General features: G+C 35.2%; 1 protein-coding gene across 4 annotated transcripts in view; it reads right to left on the reverse strand.

The window, feature by feature from the left end:
- TAB2 (TGF-beta activated kinase 1 (MAP3K7) binding protein 2) overlaps positions 1–19,635 on the reverse strand; it is an 84,959-nt gene that overhangs the window by 44,460 nt on the left and 20,864 nt on the right. For 2 of the 4 annotated variants that reach the window (XM_057527945.1, XM_007196896.3), the window contains exon 2: positions 15,643–15,791. The exons of the other annotated variants lie outside the window; for them this stretch is intronic. The gene's annotated coding sequence lies outside the window, so the exon portion shown is untranslated. The remainder of the gene's footprint in view (positions 1–15,642; positions 15,792–19,635) is intronic. 4 annotated transcript variants of the gene reach the window in all.

The following is a 19,635-nucleotide window of genomic DNA, read 5'->3' on the forward strand; positions in this document are numbered from 1 at the left end:
AAGCCAAATAGTACTACAAAGTTTATCGAGAAACCAGCAATTTCCCTGTCTCATGCCTCTCCACTTTTATCCTATTCCATATTCCACTGTCAACACTGAGCTGTTTCTCCACATCCTACAAAGATGATTATAGGGCTATTTCTTGATTTTTCAATTTTATACATTTTCTATGGATTTCCTACTGTGGAAAATGAAGAGTTAGCTTTATAACTTAGTTCCCATCCCAGAACATAACCATGCTTCTTCACTCCTATGTCCATCTGCCCAATACTTATTTCACAATTTTTTGCTTCAATCCATATTCAGTATTTATATTACTTTTTCCTGTAAATACTGTTAGCCTAGCCACTTAATCTATTATGAGGGGTGGATTATATCGCCAAGGTCCCTCCCCTACTAGCATTTTGGTAAGAAAAGTGTGTGTGTTGTTAATGAAAAAACTGTAGAATATTAACCATATGTGACCAGAAGCTGGCTTTCCATCAAGTCCGAGAAAACAGCAAAGGTCTCGCAATTCTAACCCCAGGAGAAATGGGGAGAGATGAGAGGGGAGGGGATAGGGGTAAACACTACTATTCTACTATTGAAATTATAGATTTAGATGAGATGTATTACTTTTAAACAAACCTTGATAAGAGATTAAAAAACAAACAAAACCCCCAAACTATGACTATACAAATATGTAAAAGATTAAAGTTGACTGCTCCTGTCCAGGAGGTACCATACAAAATAAATGATGGAGCAAAGCAAAATTCCCAGAGATCCAAGTTTAAAAAAAAAAGGAGCGGACTTCCCTGGTGGTGCAGTGGTTAAGAATCCATCTGCCAATGCAGGGGATATGGGTTCGATCCCTGGTCCAGGAAGATCCCACATGCCACAGAGCAACTAAGCCTGTGCGCCACAACTACTGAGCCTGTGCTCTAGAGCCTGCACGCCACAACTACTGAGCCCTCATGCCACAACTACTGAAACACACGTACCTAGAGCCTGTGCTCTGCAACAAGAGAAGCCACCGCAGTGAGAAGCCTGTGCACCACAACAAAGAGTAGCCCCCGCTCAGAAACGAAGACCCAATGCAGCCATAAATAAATAAGTAAATAAATAAATAAATTTATAAAAAAATAAATAAAAAAGAAGGAGTAACTGGTAATGTATCTTATATAAACTACTTAGATTTACGTAATTTAAACTTGACAAAGTGTTGGCCTTTATTATTAAAGTCTTATTAAAAAAAGAAATCAATGAATAAATTAAATGTAACTCTCAGATAAGCTTAAAACTTTCCTAAGCAGTAGAATTTCAAGAAACAATACTCTACTTTAACCATCTGTTTCTAAAATTTTCTGGCGAAAGAACATATTAATAATTAAAAACAGAAATAACACTGCTAAATATTTCACCCTCAATTTCTACATTAGTGGGCATTGTTTCATTTAATAAGATGAGACAATTAAATGGCTGGTTAAGTATAAATTCTAGGATTCTATAATTTGTGCTCATTTATTTATGAAGTTTAATCTGTCACTTACTTGCAGTGTCTTCTTGGGCAAATCATTAAACTCCTCTGTGTCTCAGTTTCTTCACCTACAAAATGGTGATGACAGAGTAGCTACCTCACATGATTTTGAGAATTAAATGAGTAATACACATAAGATAATAAAAAGGAACACAGAGCAAGCAAACAAGTAAATAAAATAGCTTACGTAAATGGTAGCCATTAACACTATCATTTCTTCCTTGTAAAATGAAGGAAACTCCAAGAATTTACAGGGTTAGTGATAACACAGTGAAAATTAATGGTATTACACTTGCTTCGCCTGTAGCAGAAATTACAAACACTAGTAGTAATAATTATTTATTCTAAATATCATGAATTTCCACAAAGTACAAAGGAACAAAACCTTAGCAAACACAGCTGCAGGCCACTCTGGCTGCAGAATACTGAAGGAGTTGACTGAGCCTTTGAGGCCTTCCTTTCCCATGTATATGGGACAAATAATTTGTTTTAATTGGGTAACTCAGATAAAGCTACCTGAAAACCAAATATTAGGTTGCATATAAGTGCCAGATAAGTGATATAAACTGTGCTATAGGTGTTTAAAGGGCTCTCTGGGCTGAGGGAGGGTGTGGGAGGGTCTTGAATCATGGGTACTTAAATAAGAAGGTTAAAGTATGAAGCAAGGCAACCAAATACTGGGCAGGTTCTGGAGACAATGAGTCAGTCACCTGTCTGGCTAAAAGAAGGAGGGACAGGAGGAAAGGGAATTATGAAGAAAGAGTTTGGGGTGGTGAGTATCTACAAGAGAAGACGAGAAAGGCCAATGAAGGCTGCAAGTGTACAGTGGCCCTTATTATAGAAGATCTTGAGTTAACACTGACGGTTTAGTATTATTATGTAAACTGGTATACATACTTTATCTTTGCCCAGTTTGTACATGGTTGAGTTTTGCTGGAACAAATTTAATTATTATAACAAAAAATATATAGTTCATGCTGAAATATCACAGAGAAATAGGATGAAATATATAAAACTAAAATTCACTTCTCAACTGCACTGGGATTCTCCTTTAGCTTACGGACAAGAAGGAGGTCTTTCCACTTTAACCATATATACCATCCTAAAATTTAACTCTGATTTCCATAGTGACTTCCAGAAATGATAATTTTTTCTATAAACAATGGAATCTTGAGTTGGATAGAACCCTAGGAAATTGTCTTGTAAAAGTATATATATTTAAGAGGTTAGAGAAAAGCCTTGCTGCCCAGTAGACTCTTTTTACCAGACTTCCTCTTCCATTCATCTATCCAATTTTACCTCTTAAAACTAACCCTTGACAACAAACAGAAATTTTTACACAAGTAATGTTAGTTTCAAAGTGGAGAGACTACCTTGTTCACTGCTGCTGTACCCTGAATACTTAGAAAGTGTAAGGCAAGTAGTAGATGTTCAAAAAATATTGTTGCAATAAATCTCTAAATACAGATCAGAATACATCTAGATTAAAGACTACTATAAAAAATGGTAGCTATCCCTCCAAACTAAAAGTGTTTGCCTTACCCTTGGCTATGTCAGTGCTGCTGTAATACTTGTTTTGAAACTGTAAATTTGTTTCAATGCAATTGATATGTTAGGGAACAATTTGAACACTAAATGAATTTTGCTGTGATTTCATCTGCCAGAAACACTAGGTGAATGCAGAAAACCATACTCAGCTGAAACAAGCTGCATGTGAATACACAAAATGTGAATGTGAACACACCTCAAACATCTGCCAGCTACCTTAGCTCACTGCATCTTCGTGGAATCAGTCACACCCATCCACAACTTGTGTTCAACTTCCCTTGTGATTTCAGAAAACCCTTCTTCAATCACTTCACAATAACAAGTTTCCACAACTATGTGGAAACTTCTTTTACAAGGCAAACTTCAGGAGGGTTTAAAAGCAAAGTACAATATTTATTTGTATAAATATTGTACAAGTATTTACATATTTCTTAGCCATTTAACATGTGTAAAACTACACTATCATGTTTTTTAAGGTTCCTGTCTTTCTAAATGTTCACTGATGACATTTTGAGTGTTGTACCCCAATTCCATGTTTCCTGTAAGTCTTGTAGGGTATTGTTTTTTTATTTTTTGACTGTATTATTTTCCATAGTATGGTGTTTTTTAGGAACACATATGTCAAATTGTAACAGAACTGTCTGTACTGCAAAGCCCCTGACCTCAACAACAGTTACTCAATTCCCCAGGATGTCTAATTGGAAGGTAGAATGTTTCAACTTAACATATTTGGTTGTCAATATGATGTTAACAGTTTCTTATTACTAACTTTAACTTGTGTCTCTCTGTGGACTGGCTGACAGGATCAGACTGTGCAGTGAGTTAGCTATAACTTTTTTAAAGTTAAAGCAAATTTTGAAACTTTTTGGCCTCAATGAAGATTTCAGAATTCAACTTAAAAAAAAAAAGTATTACCTTCCTAATTATATACACTATTTTAAATACCTTTTTCATTATTGGTGTAGTATGTAAGTATCTCATCAAATGCCAAGTAGGTAATAGTTGATGCACTTCACATCTGATTAACTTTAAAAGAATTTACAAATGTCATTAATTGAATATGAAAAATCTCAAAATTAATTTTAACAGCAAATTTTTAGAACTGTATTTCTTGGAGCATGATATTACATCTTTATTAAGGCAAAGCAAACTTGCTGCCCCCCAAATTCTATAATATCAAATTATTTTCCTAAGATTTAAAATGTAAGAATTATAGCTATGGCAATTAAAAATCTAAAATTCAAATACTATCATCATTTACAATTAAAAACAGGATAAGTATAATTCACCTGTAGCATAAACTGTAGCATAAAACAGCTGTAATACTGAATCATTTTACATAGATATTTGCAAAAATAAAATAACAGAAACACACCAAGTTAGTCACCTAAATGCTACTTACTTTAAGTTACCTATCATGTTGAGATTTAGTGTTAGTTAAAAGCTTAAAGGGAACAAAGGATTATGTTACCAGAAAATGTATTTCTCAATTTTATAAGCCTACAGTAATTTATTTTCTAAAGAAAAACAGTAAATATTAATAACTGAAGTAATATAATGATCCACATTACCTCCTCTTAAAAAAAAACTTCCCAAATTTCTCACTTAATACACTGCCTCAAGTTCATTGAACGTTGACCATTTCTTATGGTTAAAAGGCTTACCAGTTATAAGTTCCTCTAAAAGGAATGTGCAAGTCAGCCACACTTGGCAATTTATGTATTGTGGTTTTGTGGTGAGTGCTACCATTTTCTAAGGATCAAGAAAAGTGCAATAAATCTAAGGCAGAATGGTTATAATCCATCAAAACATATTATATAACTAACTACCTTGTGTGTATTTTCCAATTCATACCCCATTATTATCTTTCAATACATTAGGGCTTTAAGATGGAAACAAAGTTACTTCTGAGTGTGCCCCTTTTAATGTAATTTTTGGCTAATGCATCCTGTATGCAAATATCTTTAAAAGAAAACATGATATAAATATGTGATATGATAATAAGCTCCTATTTATGGGTAAAAGGGAAAAAAAGAGGAGAAAAGGAAATGAAAGCACTTGAAAGAACCAGTTTACATCTTACATCAACCATAAACATTTGGAATGAACTAACAGTCTCAGTGATATGTGAAAATTATAATAATTTGGTTAAAATATTAATCTAGAATGGCATTTTAAGATGAAGATTCAGAGAAAGTTATAAGAAGTTTCACCAACTGATCTCCATGCAGTTTCAACCCCTTCCTTGACCCCTGTTTTTTCTGTTCATCTCATCTAACTTTGCCCATCTTCCTTCTACTGTCATGGCCCTTAGCTGACTTCTCCCCAGCATAGACTGCTGGCCAGATGCTAGGTATGTGTGTGTGTTATGGCACTGAGAGTGTGATGATTAACTTCATGAGTTAGACACAGTATAAATGCACAGTTATTCTCGATCTCCAAAACCTTTAATAACTAACAAATAGTTAAATCAGTAATTTTAAAATCATATACATACACTTGATTGGTAATTGACAACTGTGGTGAATCATGAGACTGCTAAGCCTGCTAATGGAGAAAATACATAAGGATCTATGTGCAAAGGAAAACATTTAAATGAAAGATTTTATTACTATAACAGTATTCAGAATCTTCAAAAGAAATTATAGTGTATTTAAAATGAGTGGTTAAAACAGTGAAACAATATTAAATTGAATCAACTCTCTAAAATAAAATAATTTTGTTTTTTGTTATGTGCCAGTCTTTCAAATCTAACACTACAAAACTGTTGAAAAGTTGGCTATTAATCTTGTTATAGTTATGGGGAATGAATTTTATATTAGATGGTCAAGAATAATCTCAAAACTGTACAGAAACTTCTATCTCAGCAGATTTATTACATATAAATCTATTTCACAATTCTCCAATTATAGATACCCTTAGAGAATACTCAATATTTTTAATTGTATAAAATAGTTGAATAAAGAACCAGAAATCTCATTATACCATACTTATCCATAAATCTAGAGACTTCCATAATAAGAAATATGAACTGCAAAAATATATGAAAGTGATCATCTACTTAACATTTTGATTTATGAAATGACACGTTTTCTAATGTATTATTGTTATATATTATACTTGCATATGTACTATATAGTATACATATTTTGCTTACTCAATAAACATTTGTTGAGTGTCTACTACTCACTCTATATGATAATGGGTGCTGAAAATATTAAAATTAATAGAAGCACAGTTGCCTCCACTCAAGAAATTTACATTTTAGTAGGGGAAGACAATACATCAACAAGTAAATATAATAACTGAATTGTAACTGAGTTGTGCTGCAGTATACATGGGAAACAAAGAAGGGAACCATCAAATCTGAGGGAAGTGGAGGATTTAAGGAAACGATTAATTAAAGAAGGCAACACCGAGACAGCGGAAGCAAGAAGAACTACAATCCTGCAGCCCGTGGAACAAAAACCACATTCACAGAAAGATGGACAAGATGTAAAGGCAGAGGGCTATGTACGAGATGAAGGAACAAGATGAAACCCCATAAAAACAACTAAATGAAGGGGAGATAGGCAACCTTCCAGAAAAAGAATTCAGAATAATGATAGTGAAGATGATGCAGGACCTCGGAAAAAGAATGGAGGCAAAGATCGAGAAGATGCAAGAAATGTTTAACAAAGACCTAGAAGAATTAAAGAACAAACACCTAGAAGAATTAAAGAACAAACAAACAGAGATAAACAATACAATAACTGAAATGAAAAATACACTAGAAGGAACCAATAGCAGAATAACTGAGGCAGAAGAATGGATAAGTGACCTGGAAGACAGAATGGTGGAATTAACTGCCGTGGAACAGAATAAAGAAAAAGGAATGAAAAGAAATGAAGACAGCCTAAGAGACCTCTGGGACAACATTAAATGCAACAACATTCAAATTATAGGGGTCCCAGAAGGAGAAGAGAGAGAGAAAGGACCTGAGAAAATATTTGAACAGATTATAGTCGAAAAATTCCCTAACAGGGGAAAGGAAATAGCCACCCAAGTCCAGGAAGCGCAGAGAGTCCCAGGCAGGATAAACCCAAGGAGAAACACGCTGAGACACAGAGCAATCAAATTGACAAAAATTAAAGACAAAGAAAAATTATTGAAAGCAACAAGGGAAAAACGACAGATAACATACAAGGGAACTCCCATAAGGTTAACAGCTGATTCCTCAGCAGAAACTCCACAAGCCAGAAGGGAGTGGCATGATATATTTAAAGTGATGAAAGGGAAGAACCTACAACCAAGATTACGCTACCTGGCAAGGATCTCATTCAGATTCGATGGAGAAATCAAAAGCTTTACAGACAAGCAAAAGCTAAGAGAATTCAGCACCACCAAACCAGCTCTACAACAAATGCGAAAGGAACTTCTCTAAGTGGGAAACACAAGAGAAGTACAGGACCTACAAAAACAAACCCATAACAATTAAGAAAATGGTAATAGGAACATACATATCGGGGCTTCCCTGGTGGCGCAGTGGTTGAGAATCTGCCTGCCAATGCAGGGGACACGGGTTCGAGCCCTGGTCTGGGAAGATCCCACATGCCACGGAACAACTGGGCCCGTGAGCCACAATTACTGAGCCTGTGCGTCTGGAGCCTGTGCTCCGCAACAAGAGAGGCCGCGACAGTGAGAGGCCCGCGCACCGTGATGAAGAGTGGTCCCCACTTGCCGCAACTAGAGAAAGCCCTCGCACAGAAACAAAGACTCAACACCATCATGAATAAATAAATAAATAAATAAATAAATAAATAAAAGAATGTGAATTAAAAAAAAAAAAAAGAGTGTACTGCCTATGTTTAAAAAAAAAAAATAAAGAATGTTACAAGAGACAAGGAAGGACAATACATAATGATCAAGGGATCAATCCAAAAAGAAGATATAACAATTGTAAATATATAAGCACCCAACATAGGAGCACCTCAATACATAAGGCAACTGCTAACAGCTATGAAAGAGGAAATCGACAGTAACACAATAATAGTGGGGGACTTTAACACCTCATTTACACCAATGGACAGATCATCCAAACGGAAAATTAATAAGGAAACACAAGCTTTCAATGACACAATAGATTAGCTAGATTTAATTGACATTTATAGGACATTCCATCCAAAAACAGCAGATTACACTTTCTTCTCAAGTGCACAAGGAACATTCTCCAGGATAGATCACGTCTTGGGTCACAGATCAAACCTCAGTGAATTTAAGAAAGTTGAAATCATATCAAGCATCTTTTCTGACCACAATGCTATGAGATTAGAAATCAATCACAGGGAGAAAAACCTGGAAAAAACATAAACACATGGAGGCTAAACAATATGTTATTAAATAACTAAGAAATCACTGAAGAAATCAAAGAGGAAATCAAAAAATACCTAGAGACAAATGACAACAAAAACACGATGATCCAAAAACCTATGGGATGCAGCAAAAGCAGTTCTAAGAGGGAAGTTTATAGCTATACAAGCCTACCTCAAGAAACAAGAAAAATCTCAAATAAACAACCTAACCTTACACCTAAAGGAACTAGAGAAAGAAGAACAAACAAAACCCAAAGTTAGCAGAAGGAAAGAAATCATAAAGATCAGAGCAGAAATAAATGAAATAGAAACAGAAAATAATAGCAAAGATCAATAAAACTAAAAGCTGGTTCTTTGAGAAGATAAACAAAATTGATAAACCATTAGCCAGACTCATCAAGAAAAAGAGGGAGAGGACTCAAATCAATAGAATCAGAAATGAAACAGGACAAGTAACAACTGACACTGCAGAAACACAAAGGATCATGAGAGATTACTACAAGCAACTCTATGCCAATAAAATGGACAACCTGGAAGAAATGGACAAATTCTTAGAAAAGCACAACCTTCCAAGACTGAACCAGGAAGAAACAGAAAATATAAACAGACCAATCACAGGCACCGAAATTGAGACTGTGATTAAAAATCTTCCACCAAACAAACGTCCAGGACCAGATGGCTTCACAGGCGAATCAAATCAAACATTTAGAGAAGAGCTAACACCTATCCTTCTCAAACTCTTCCAAAATAGAGCAGAGGGAGGAACACTCCCAAACTCATTCTATGAGGCCACCATCACCCTGATACCAAAACCAGACAAAGATACTACAAAAAAAGAAAATTACAGACCAGTATCACTGATGAATATAGATGCAAAAATCCTCAACAAAATACTAGCAAACAGAATCCAACAACACATTAAAAGGATCATACACCATGATCAAGTGGGATTTATCCTAGGGACGCAAGGATTCTTCAATATACACAAATCAATCAATGTGATACACCATATTAACAAATTGAAGAATAAAAACCATATGATCATCTCAATAGATGCAGAAAAAGCTTTTGACAAAATTCAACACCCACTTATGACAAAAACTCTCCAGAAAGTGGGCATAGAGGGAACCTACCTCAACATAATAAAGGCCATATATAACAAACCCACCACAAACATCATTCTCAATGGTGAAAAACTGAAAGCATTTCCTCTAAGATCAGGAACAAGACAAGGATGTCCACTCTTGCCACTATTATTCAACATGGTTTTGGAAGTCCTAGCTACGGCAATCAGAGGAGGAAAAGAAAAAAAAGGAATACAAATTGGAAAACAAGAAGTAAAACTGTCACTGTTTGCAGATGACATGACACTATACACAGAGAATCCTAAATATGCCACCAGAAAACTACTAGAGCTAAACAATGAATTTGGTAAAGTTGCAGGATACAAAATTAATGCACAGAAATCTCTTGCATTCCTATACACAAATGATGAAAAATCTGAAAGAGAAATTAAGGAAACACTCCCATTTACCATTGCAACAAAAAGAATAAAATAACTAGGAATAAACCTACCTAAGGAGACAAAAGACCTGTATGCAGAAAACTATAAGACACTGCTGAAAGAAATTAAAGATGATACAAACAGATGGAGAGATATACCATGTTCATGCACTGGAAGAATCAACATTGTGAAAATGACTATACTACCCAAAGCAATCTACAGATTCAATGCAATCCCTATAAATTACCAATGGCATTTTTTACGGAACTAGAACAAAAAATCTTAAAATTTGTATGGAGACACAAAAGACACTGAATAGCCAAAGCAGTCTTGAGGGAAAAAAATGCAGCTGGAGGAATCTGACTCCCTGACTTCAGACTATACTACAAAGCTACAGTAATCAAGACAATATGGTAGTGGCACAAAAACAGAAATACAGATCAATGGAACAGGATAGAAAGCCCAGAGATAAACCCACGCACCTATGGTCAATTAATCTATGACAAAGGAGGCAAGGATATACAATGGAGAAAAGACAGTGTCTTCAATAAGTGGTGCTGGGAAAACTGGACAGCTACATGTAAAAGAATGAAATTAGAACACTCCCTAACACCATACACAAAAATAAACTCAAAATGGATTAGAGACCTAAATGTAAGACTGGACACTATAAAACTCTTAGAGGAAAACATAGGAAGAACACTCTTTGACATAAATCACAGCAAGATCTTTTTTGACCCACCTCCTAGAGTAATGGAAATAAAAACGAAAATAAACAAATGGGACCTATTGATACTTAAGAGCTTTTGCACAGCCAAGGAAACTACAAACAAGATGAAAAGACAACCCTCAGAATGCGAGAAAATATTTGCAAATGAATTAACAGACAAAGGATTAATCTCCAAAATATATAAACAGCTCATTCAGCTCAACATTAAAAAAACAAACAACCCAATCCAAAAATGGGCAGAAGACCTAAATAGACATTTCTCCAAAGAAGACAAACAGACGGCCAAGAAGCACATGAAACGGTGCTCAACATCACTAATTATCAGAGAAATGCAAATCAAAACTACAATGAGGTATCACCTCATACCAGTTAGAATGGTCATCATCAGAAAATCTAGAAACAACAAATGCTGGAGAGGGTGTGGAGAAAAAGGAACCCTCTTGCACTGTTGGTGGGAATGTAAATTGATACAGCCACTATGGAGAACAGTATGGAGGTTCCTTAAAAAAGTAAAAATAGAACTACCATATGACCCAGCAATCCCACTACTGGGCATATACCCAGAGAAAACCATAATTCAGAAAGACACACGCACCCCAATGTTCACTGCAGCACTATTTACAATAGCCAGGACATGGAAGCAACCTAAATGCCCATCGACAGACGACTGGATAAAGAAGATGTGGTACATATATACAATGGACTATTACTCTGCCATAAAAAGGAACGAAACTGTGTCATTTGTAGAGACGTGGATGGACCCAGAGACTGTCATACAGAGTGAAGTAAGTCAGAAAGAGAAAAACAAATATTGTATACTAATGCATATATGTGGAACCTAGAAATATGGTACAGATGAACTGGTTTGCAAGGCAGAAGTAGAGACACAGATGTAGAGAACAAACGTATGGACACCAAGGGGGGAAAGTGGCAGGGAGGGGGGTGGTGGTGGGATGAATTGGGAGATTGGGATTGACATATATACACTTATATGTATAAAATGGATAACTAATAAGAACCTGTTGTATAAAAAAATAAATAAAATTCAAAAAAGAAGAATGATGACATGAAAAACAAAATGATTACAAGATTATAATTTAAAAAAAAATAAAATAAAGAAGGCAACACCTAAGCTGGGTTTTGGAAGATAAAAATGTGTTCGCTAGATGGTCAGGCAAGAGGGAAAGAATATTTCAAACATAAGTAGTTGTCTGGGAAAAGAGTTTAAATGTATGGCAAGTTTGGGAAACCACAAGTAGCTGGTTAATGTTAAAGTGCAGGGAGTGAGACTAACAGGGAGAAAGTGTGATAAAGGATGAGGCTGAAGAAGTAGGGTAGGCACGGGCATATCCTGGATGATCCTAATTGCTTTCCTCTGCACCATATGTGCTGAATCCCACAAGTCAGCAAGAACAACATGCCTCTCACTTTCCAGATTCAGATAATTTATCTCTGAAGTTCCAATCCCTGCCTGGTTCTGTGACATTCCACCAAGTCCCAGAGGTGGGCATGCATTCATTCAGCAACATTCACTCTGTGCCATTTAGCGGTGTATAAGCTGCAGTGCAGATCAGGAGGAAGTGCCTAAAACTGAGGAATTAAGGAGAGGCAGGAGAAACTTCACAAAGAATGTAGTGCTTGAACTTAGCCATTACAGATGAATCATAAAAGTCTTGCAGGATATCACTGACTACTGTTTGTATTTCGGGAAAGACCATGAAAGAATAAATTTGAAGAATTATAGCTGTAGTGTAGAAGGGAAGTGAGATAAGGCTAAAAAGGTGGAAAGTTTTCAGTGAAAAATGTACAGATTCTAGATAATGTAAAAGATCTAAGAAAATTCTACTGGCCTAGAACTTTCTCATAAATGTGATCTACTTTTTGGTTCACCTTGATATCTGGGATCCATTCCACAAACACTGCCCACTATAAGCCTGGTAATGTGCTCTAAACATGCAAAGATGAATAAAATATAGTCCCTGCTTCTGAGATTATAAATTAGTAGAATTCAGATTTATATTGGACTTCTTATAGCATATATTTGTTATCTAACTTCATCCTCCCCACATGTGAAGCAGAGAAGACAACTGGTAAACCATTTTTTTTTTCTTTTTAACTGAAGAGAATCATGGAAAGACGTATTAAGAGATATATCTACAGTTCCAACTAAGTCAGTAGCAGAGCAGTATTCTAGGCCAGCAGTTCTCAACTGTGGTGTCACTATCCAGTGCTAGCGCAATCAGTTGTAAATGAAATTTGTTGCTGATCATTAAGTACCAGAGCTCTATAACAATATAAAGTATCTAACCTATGGACAAACACATGTGTTTAAAGAGGAGCATATAAGGATGTCACTTCAGTGTATATTACTAAAAGAACAACCTGAATGACCATCGAGGAATGAATAAATAAATTACTGTATAGCAATACTTAAGAACATCATACAACTTTTTTTTTAAGTGGAGTAAGATATCCAAGTAATTATATGCAAAGACCTATAAGACATTACTGAATGAAAAAAGATGCAAAACCCATGTATAATGATACCCTTTGTGTTAAAAAAAAAAAGGATACAAAAAAATTTTTAAACAGATTATTTTTATATGAACGCACAGGAAATGCTCTGAAAGGATACACACTAATGAGAGTCGGCTGGGTAAAGGGACACATGGATGGAAGATGGACCAAGGAGATTTAGTCATCTCTGTTATGTTTTAATTTTTTATAAGAATATATATTCATGTATTACTTGTATAATTAAGCATAAACAATTGAGCTTAAAGCAGAATATTTTCCCTGTAAAGTTATTTCCTACATATTTCCCCATAACACTACTAGTATTCTGATATGTGGGTAGGAGAGTAAGAGCAGAATAGAAAGAATTATTTGAAAGCACCTGAACTGAGCCAACTCAATGTACTTTCAAATAACTCAAAGCCTATGCTATCGATGCTGAAACTGTTACCGATACAGTTAGCAACTGCAACAACGCTCTGTCATCAGGAGTCCTGACAGATGAGATTTAAACATCCATACATAAAGGTGGACAAGAGCACTCTCCTCTGAACTTATAGCATAATCACTCTGGTTTAGCACTCACTACAGGCTGGGCTCTGTGCTGAATGCTGTTAACCTGTATTATTTCAATTACTTCTTACAACATTCCTATAAGGATTAAATGAGAAATTGCAGGTAAAAACTCTTCATACATAATGCCCAATCACATAACAATAAGTGTTGCCCTTTATAGGTGTTACTACTGCCTAATCTCTAACCTTATCAAGTTTCAGCCCTCACTGTACAGCAGTCAGCTTTTCAAAAGCCTCACTGACTTTAAGTGTGCCAATGCTAAGAAATCTGCAATGGATTCTCATTACCTACTGAACTAAATCCAAACTCCTTCATCAGACATTTGAAAGCATGTGTGACACAGCTCCATCACCCATCATATTCTTCTGTACCCTACTATTCTGTAGGCACACTGGAGTGCTCACAATTTTTAGAATATATTATATACTTTGACTTCCATAACTTAGGAATACTCTTGTCACTCTCGCTAAAGAGTTCTATCTACTCTTCAAGGTTCTGTAGAAATATTACCTTCTCTACAAAGTTGATTCTCTCTGGCACTCTGAAGTACATTGTTTGCACCTCTATTATGATACTTTTTTTGTATTACTTGTTTGTAAGCTGACTGAAAGCAAGTTTTATTTATTTTTATATCCCTACTGTGCCTAGCACAGTGTTTTATACACAATTTGCATTTAATAATGTAGAAAACTTTCACCATTACTCATAGCCCCAGTGATAACCAGTACAACTTGAAATTCAGAAGCAATTCTCTCTAATTTCCCCTTCAATTCACCTACCAGTGGTAATGACCCTATAGTATCTCTGGTAGTAACTCTTTCCAGTCCTAATTCAACACTCAGTGAGATATAATTATTTCCATACGAAACAAATGAAGTGGCACATAATCAGTGACCTAATGCTGACAAGATTGGCTGACATTAAATTCATTATGCATTAACACTGGAAGAAGGAATAAAAAGCATAAGCTAGAATATTAGAATCATCTTTTAAAATCACAATTGGGATATAAAATTCCTCTGTTCAATTTTGGGTAATCTCTAACCTAACTGAATTGAACTTTAAAATCAAAGGATGTGTAAGGTCATCTACCCATTTAGTAAATAAAGTCACCTTTTATGGATTAATTATTTCTAAATCTATACAAATTGGTAAAAGCAGTAAAGGTCCTTAAAAGCTAACTGACCTCAGCCCTCTGACCATTCGTAAGTGGTTTTTTCTCGGTTAAAATCTAAGGTAGCAAGAAACCTCAGTTTTTAGTTTTGTTGTTAAATTTCACGACATTCCAACTACTAATGACTTTGGTTTCTTTTGAGCAATCAAGTAAAAACATAGCAACTACTAGTTATATACTTACATTTAAAATATAATTAAATTCTTCAGGCGAAAGTATTACATAATACGTTACTTGATTCTATCCAGGAATCTTACTTTTTCCAATTTTTGAAAACCATATTAACTCTTTATGTGAAGGCATTCGTAGTGTAGAATAGTTGAGGATCTCAGGACAGAGAACTGGTTTCATTTAATTCTCTAAACTACTTGTACCATATGTGAACTTCTTAAAGGAAGACAGTTTTGTTGTTAACTGTTTACTTTTCAATGAAGACCAGAGTACTTTTTGGAGATCTACAGGGCTTAACTCAATAGCATGTCAAATTTATTTTTCTTTAATTGTTTTTGCATTAGTTTGCTACTACTAGCAAACAAGTTAAATTAGAAATATTCAGGCAAAGGTACATTAAAGTCAATACTAGCTGCATGTTATCTAGGTGTTAGGGATGTTACCAAACTTTAAAGCAAGATGACCACAAGTTTTGAAAGTAAAGTTTTGGTTATTATAGATTTCATAGTAAGGCAGTTACATGGCTAAGCTTGGCTGGTACCATGGACTTTAGCATACCTGGAAATAGAAAAATTCAAATGGTAGCTGTTCTTGATTGGCCCATTGCCATTTTTGCAGCTTACAAATTTTTAATTAAGTAACTGCAGTGAGCTCATCTCTACTGGATACTTCTTTTCCAGGGCAGGTCCAGGAACTGGGTCTGGAGCCTTGAAAGCAGAAGAGAAACTAGAGTAAACTAGAGGTAGGCAGAACAAGAAACGTGACCAGATAACATTGAGATCTAATAGCAGTGAGGTAGTCCCCAATGTCTCTCACATGAAATATTTTTAAGTGGAAAAGAATCTCTTAAATTACAAGTTACCAGAAGATGCTATTTGCATTAGTTCAGTCATTGTCTTAATCTACACAACTCCACTCTGAACTCCCAATTCTAGAAACTAAAACAGTAGCCTTTATGAAATCTCTATTGGCTTTTAGCAATAGACTGTCCAATATGGGACCACAGAGTATAAAAGAACGAGAAGAACAACAATAAATTCATTTTCATTGGTAAAATTGGAATTGTAAAGTCCTCATTTTCAGGTCACTTTTCTCTTTTGCTATCTTATTTCCAATCATCTTCTAATTGTTCCCCTAAATTCCTACAATCAATTCTCAGAGGTTTCTTAAGAAATGCTTTAGATATATCCAAGCAATGAACTGAATTTCAAGTTCCAATTTTTAAAAATACTTCGTAATTCTTAAAGAGGGAGGCAAAGAACAGCTCATAAGATGTGGTTCTTAACCACACTGGAAATTCTTTTTTCCATTACCAAAACAGATTCAATGATTTTTTTTTTTTTTGGTTAGGTCCACATTATTTAAAAAAACACACACACGCAAAAACTTGCAACTACAAAGGTTACAGAAATGGTAGGCTATTAAAAATGTTAGACTGTTGTACTAATTAGATTACTAGGGCCTGGAAATGATGTCCTTATGTTTGGTGAGCTGATACCCTTAGAAGTCTCTCTCTAAGAAACGAATCAATCCCACAGCAGTCAAAATAAACTGAACCCTCTGCTGCTGTCAAATGATGGGAGATTGTGAGAATTGTAACAGGACAAAAAAGTAGTGAAGACAAGGATTCAAAGAACTTAACTCCCTGCATTTCTAGTAACTAGAAACAAAACAAAGCAAAATAAAATGAAAGTAGTTTTTAAGAAAAATGTGCTTTCCACCTTTTGTGATGGCATGTTGCAGGTGAAAATATTCAGGTAGAGAAAGATCTAGGTTCAAATCTGGTTCCAGTATAAACTAAAATGCTGCAGAAGTTTCCTGTCTATTAAATGGGATAGCATCCCCCACCTCACTGGATTGTCATGAGAATTAGCACCTAACGACCTGGCACACAGTAGGTATTCAATACATTTTTCTGCATAATGGAACATTATTTTTTTGTTCTAAACATATGAGTATACTTAAGCTTTCATTTTCATAAATGCTAAAGCAACAGCTGTGTAACAAGCTTTAGGTTTAAATAACTCAACTGTGTCACATCCTAAGAGATATAACTGATTTATCAATACTGATTTCAGAACAAAGCAAATGTAAGAACGCTCAGTTCTGAGAATTGATGATAAATAAAAATATAACAATTTACATTTAGGATATAAAGAGAATTAGTGGTAAACGAGTAAGTAGACATGTAATTCTTCCTCCTCCAAGTAAAGGAGAAAATACTTTTGTCAACAGGTTAAAAGGTTATAGATCTGGGATACAGTGCCTTTTAAAAAACAAAAGGAATCAATATATGATCTAACTAGGTCTTTAAGTCAGGAAATGCTTTAAGGGCAAAGAAAAACCTTACATTTGAGCAATAATTTTCCTCTTACTGATAGAAAAGTGGGTTCCACACAAAATTATTATTTACCAAATATGGTTCAAAGATCAGATTACACCTTCCCTGGCATTACCAAGTAATAGAACATTATCGCAGGCCACAAGGAATTTTAAAAAGAAAAAGAAAAAAAAAATTTCTTTAAAGTTACTCGAAATGTATTCACTGCTACAACTTTATTTCAAATAGTTTTTAAAAGTTAACATGGAAAAAGTCTTACTCAAAAGAGATTGCAATTTACTTAGAGATGATAAGATTAAACTAAATTTTGCCAGAAGGCAAAAAAAAAAAAGAAAAAAAAAGTATTTAAAAATGAGGATTCCTATTCATTAACCCATATGGATAGACTTTCAGTTTAAAGACATCAAGAAAAACACTTTTATAGACAAACCATTAATTTTTGTTTTTATTTTATAACTACTATCATATTGAAATCTCATTACTCAAATAATGTTTCAGTTGATTCTTTTGGATTTTCCAGATATAAAATGTCATCTACAAATAAATGTGCCTCCTCCCTTTCAACAATTACACCTCCTATTTTGTTTTTTGGTCTAATTACATTGCTCAGCTTTCCCAAGACAATGCTATGTAACAGTAATGCTGGCCAGACCTTTTTTGATTCATGACTTTTAAAAAGGAATTTAGTATTTCACTAAATACTAAAATAGGAATTCTAGTATTTTACCATTTCTAGTAACAAAATGCTGGCTTCCGGTCTGAGATATATAAAATCTTGGCTATGCTCATTCGTTCTTGTTTCACTAAGCATTCTTATTAGAAATAAATGTTGATTTACCTTTGTTTTGATATCCTTCAAGATATTCATACCCCCCGTGACCTACTAATAAGACTTAATTTGATTTATCATTATATTCCTAGAGTGAATATTACTCAGTTATAGTATTATTCTGTTAATGTAATGCTAGATTCCATCTGACAGTTTTATTAAGCATTTTTTGCACCAACTTTTGTGAGACTGATGTGCAATCTTTTATGTTCATATTTTATGTTAAGCGGCTTTGTAAAAAGAACCAGGAAGCTTACCTTTTTTTCTCTGCGTTCTGAAATACACAGCTAATTATCTGGTGTTTTTTTGCAGGAAAGAGTCTCATGTCAGTTAAGACCAGCATTTTCATTTGTGGCTCCAGAGCCTATCTCTTTCTTTCACATTTTCCACAACACCCTTTCTTTTCAATCTCTCACTTCAACCTACGAACCTGTTTAAGTCTCCACCATCTTAAACATACATCCATGAACACATTTGTACCACAAAAACTTTCCTTCCCAGTTAAGTCTTGCTCAGCAAGTATTTATTCACAAAGCTATTTATTAAAACTGCTACTCTATTCAAGGCACTGCGAAGGAACTGCAGTTCCGGCCCTCTATTCCTAATCTAGTAAGGAACACAACCATGCACACAAAAAACTGCAATAGCAATGCAAAGAATAAACAAGCTATGCTAGGCCATCGCTCTCTTACCATCTGTGCCTTGCCTAACTTCTCTACTGAGTAGTTATGCTATGGTCTCAAATTTGTTTTCATCTGCCTTCAAGTTTCATCCCTTGATAAGTTTTATTCAAATCACCAAATCCAATAACCTATCGGGAGCCTTACCCACCATTTTGCAAAAACTTTGCGGCTTGTTTCATATTTTTTTAATAAATCCAATTAGATCTTCAAATGTATTGTTAAATTCTGTTTTTTAAAAGGAAGTTCATAGAATATTTTATTATTTAAAAATTTATTTATTTATGGCTGCGTTGGGTCTTCATTTCTGCACGCCAGCTTTCTCTAGCTGCGGTGAGCTGGGGCTACTCTTCGTTGCAGTGCGTGGGCTTCCCATTGCGGTGGTTTCTCTTGTTGTGGAGCATGGGCTCTAGGCGCACGGGCTTCAGTAGCTGTGGCATACGGGCTCAGTAGTTGTGGCTTGCAGGCTCTAGAGCGCAGGCTCAGTAGTTGTGGTGCACGGGCTTAGCTGCTCCGTGGCAAGTGGGATCTTCCCGGACCAGGGTTCGAACCCGTGTCCTGTGCACTGGCAGGCGGATTCTTAACCACTGCGCCACCAGGGAAGTTCCCACAGAATATTTTACGTTTTACTAGGCACTTTTAATTCACCATATCATTTGATGCTCATGAAAAACCACCCAGTAAGGCTAGGTAATTATTAC

The sequence above is a fragment of the Balaenoptera acutorostrata genome, chromosome 14 (genome assembly GCF_949987535.1).
Source record: "Balaenoptera acutorostrata chromosome 14, mBalAcu1.1, whole genome shotgun sequence".
Taxonomy (NCBI): Eukaryota; Metazoa; Chordata; class Mammalia; order Artiodactyla; family Balaenopteridae; genus Balaenoptera; species Balaenoptera acutorostrata.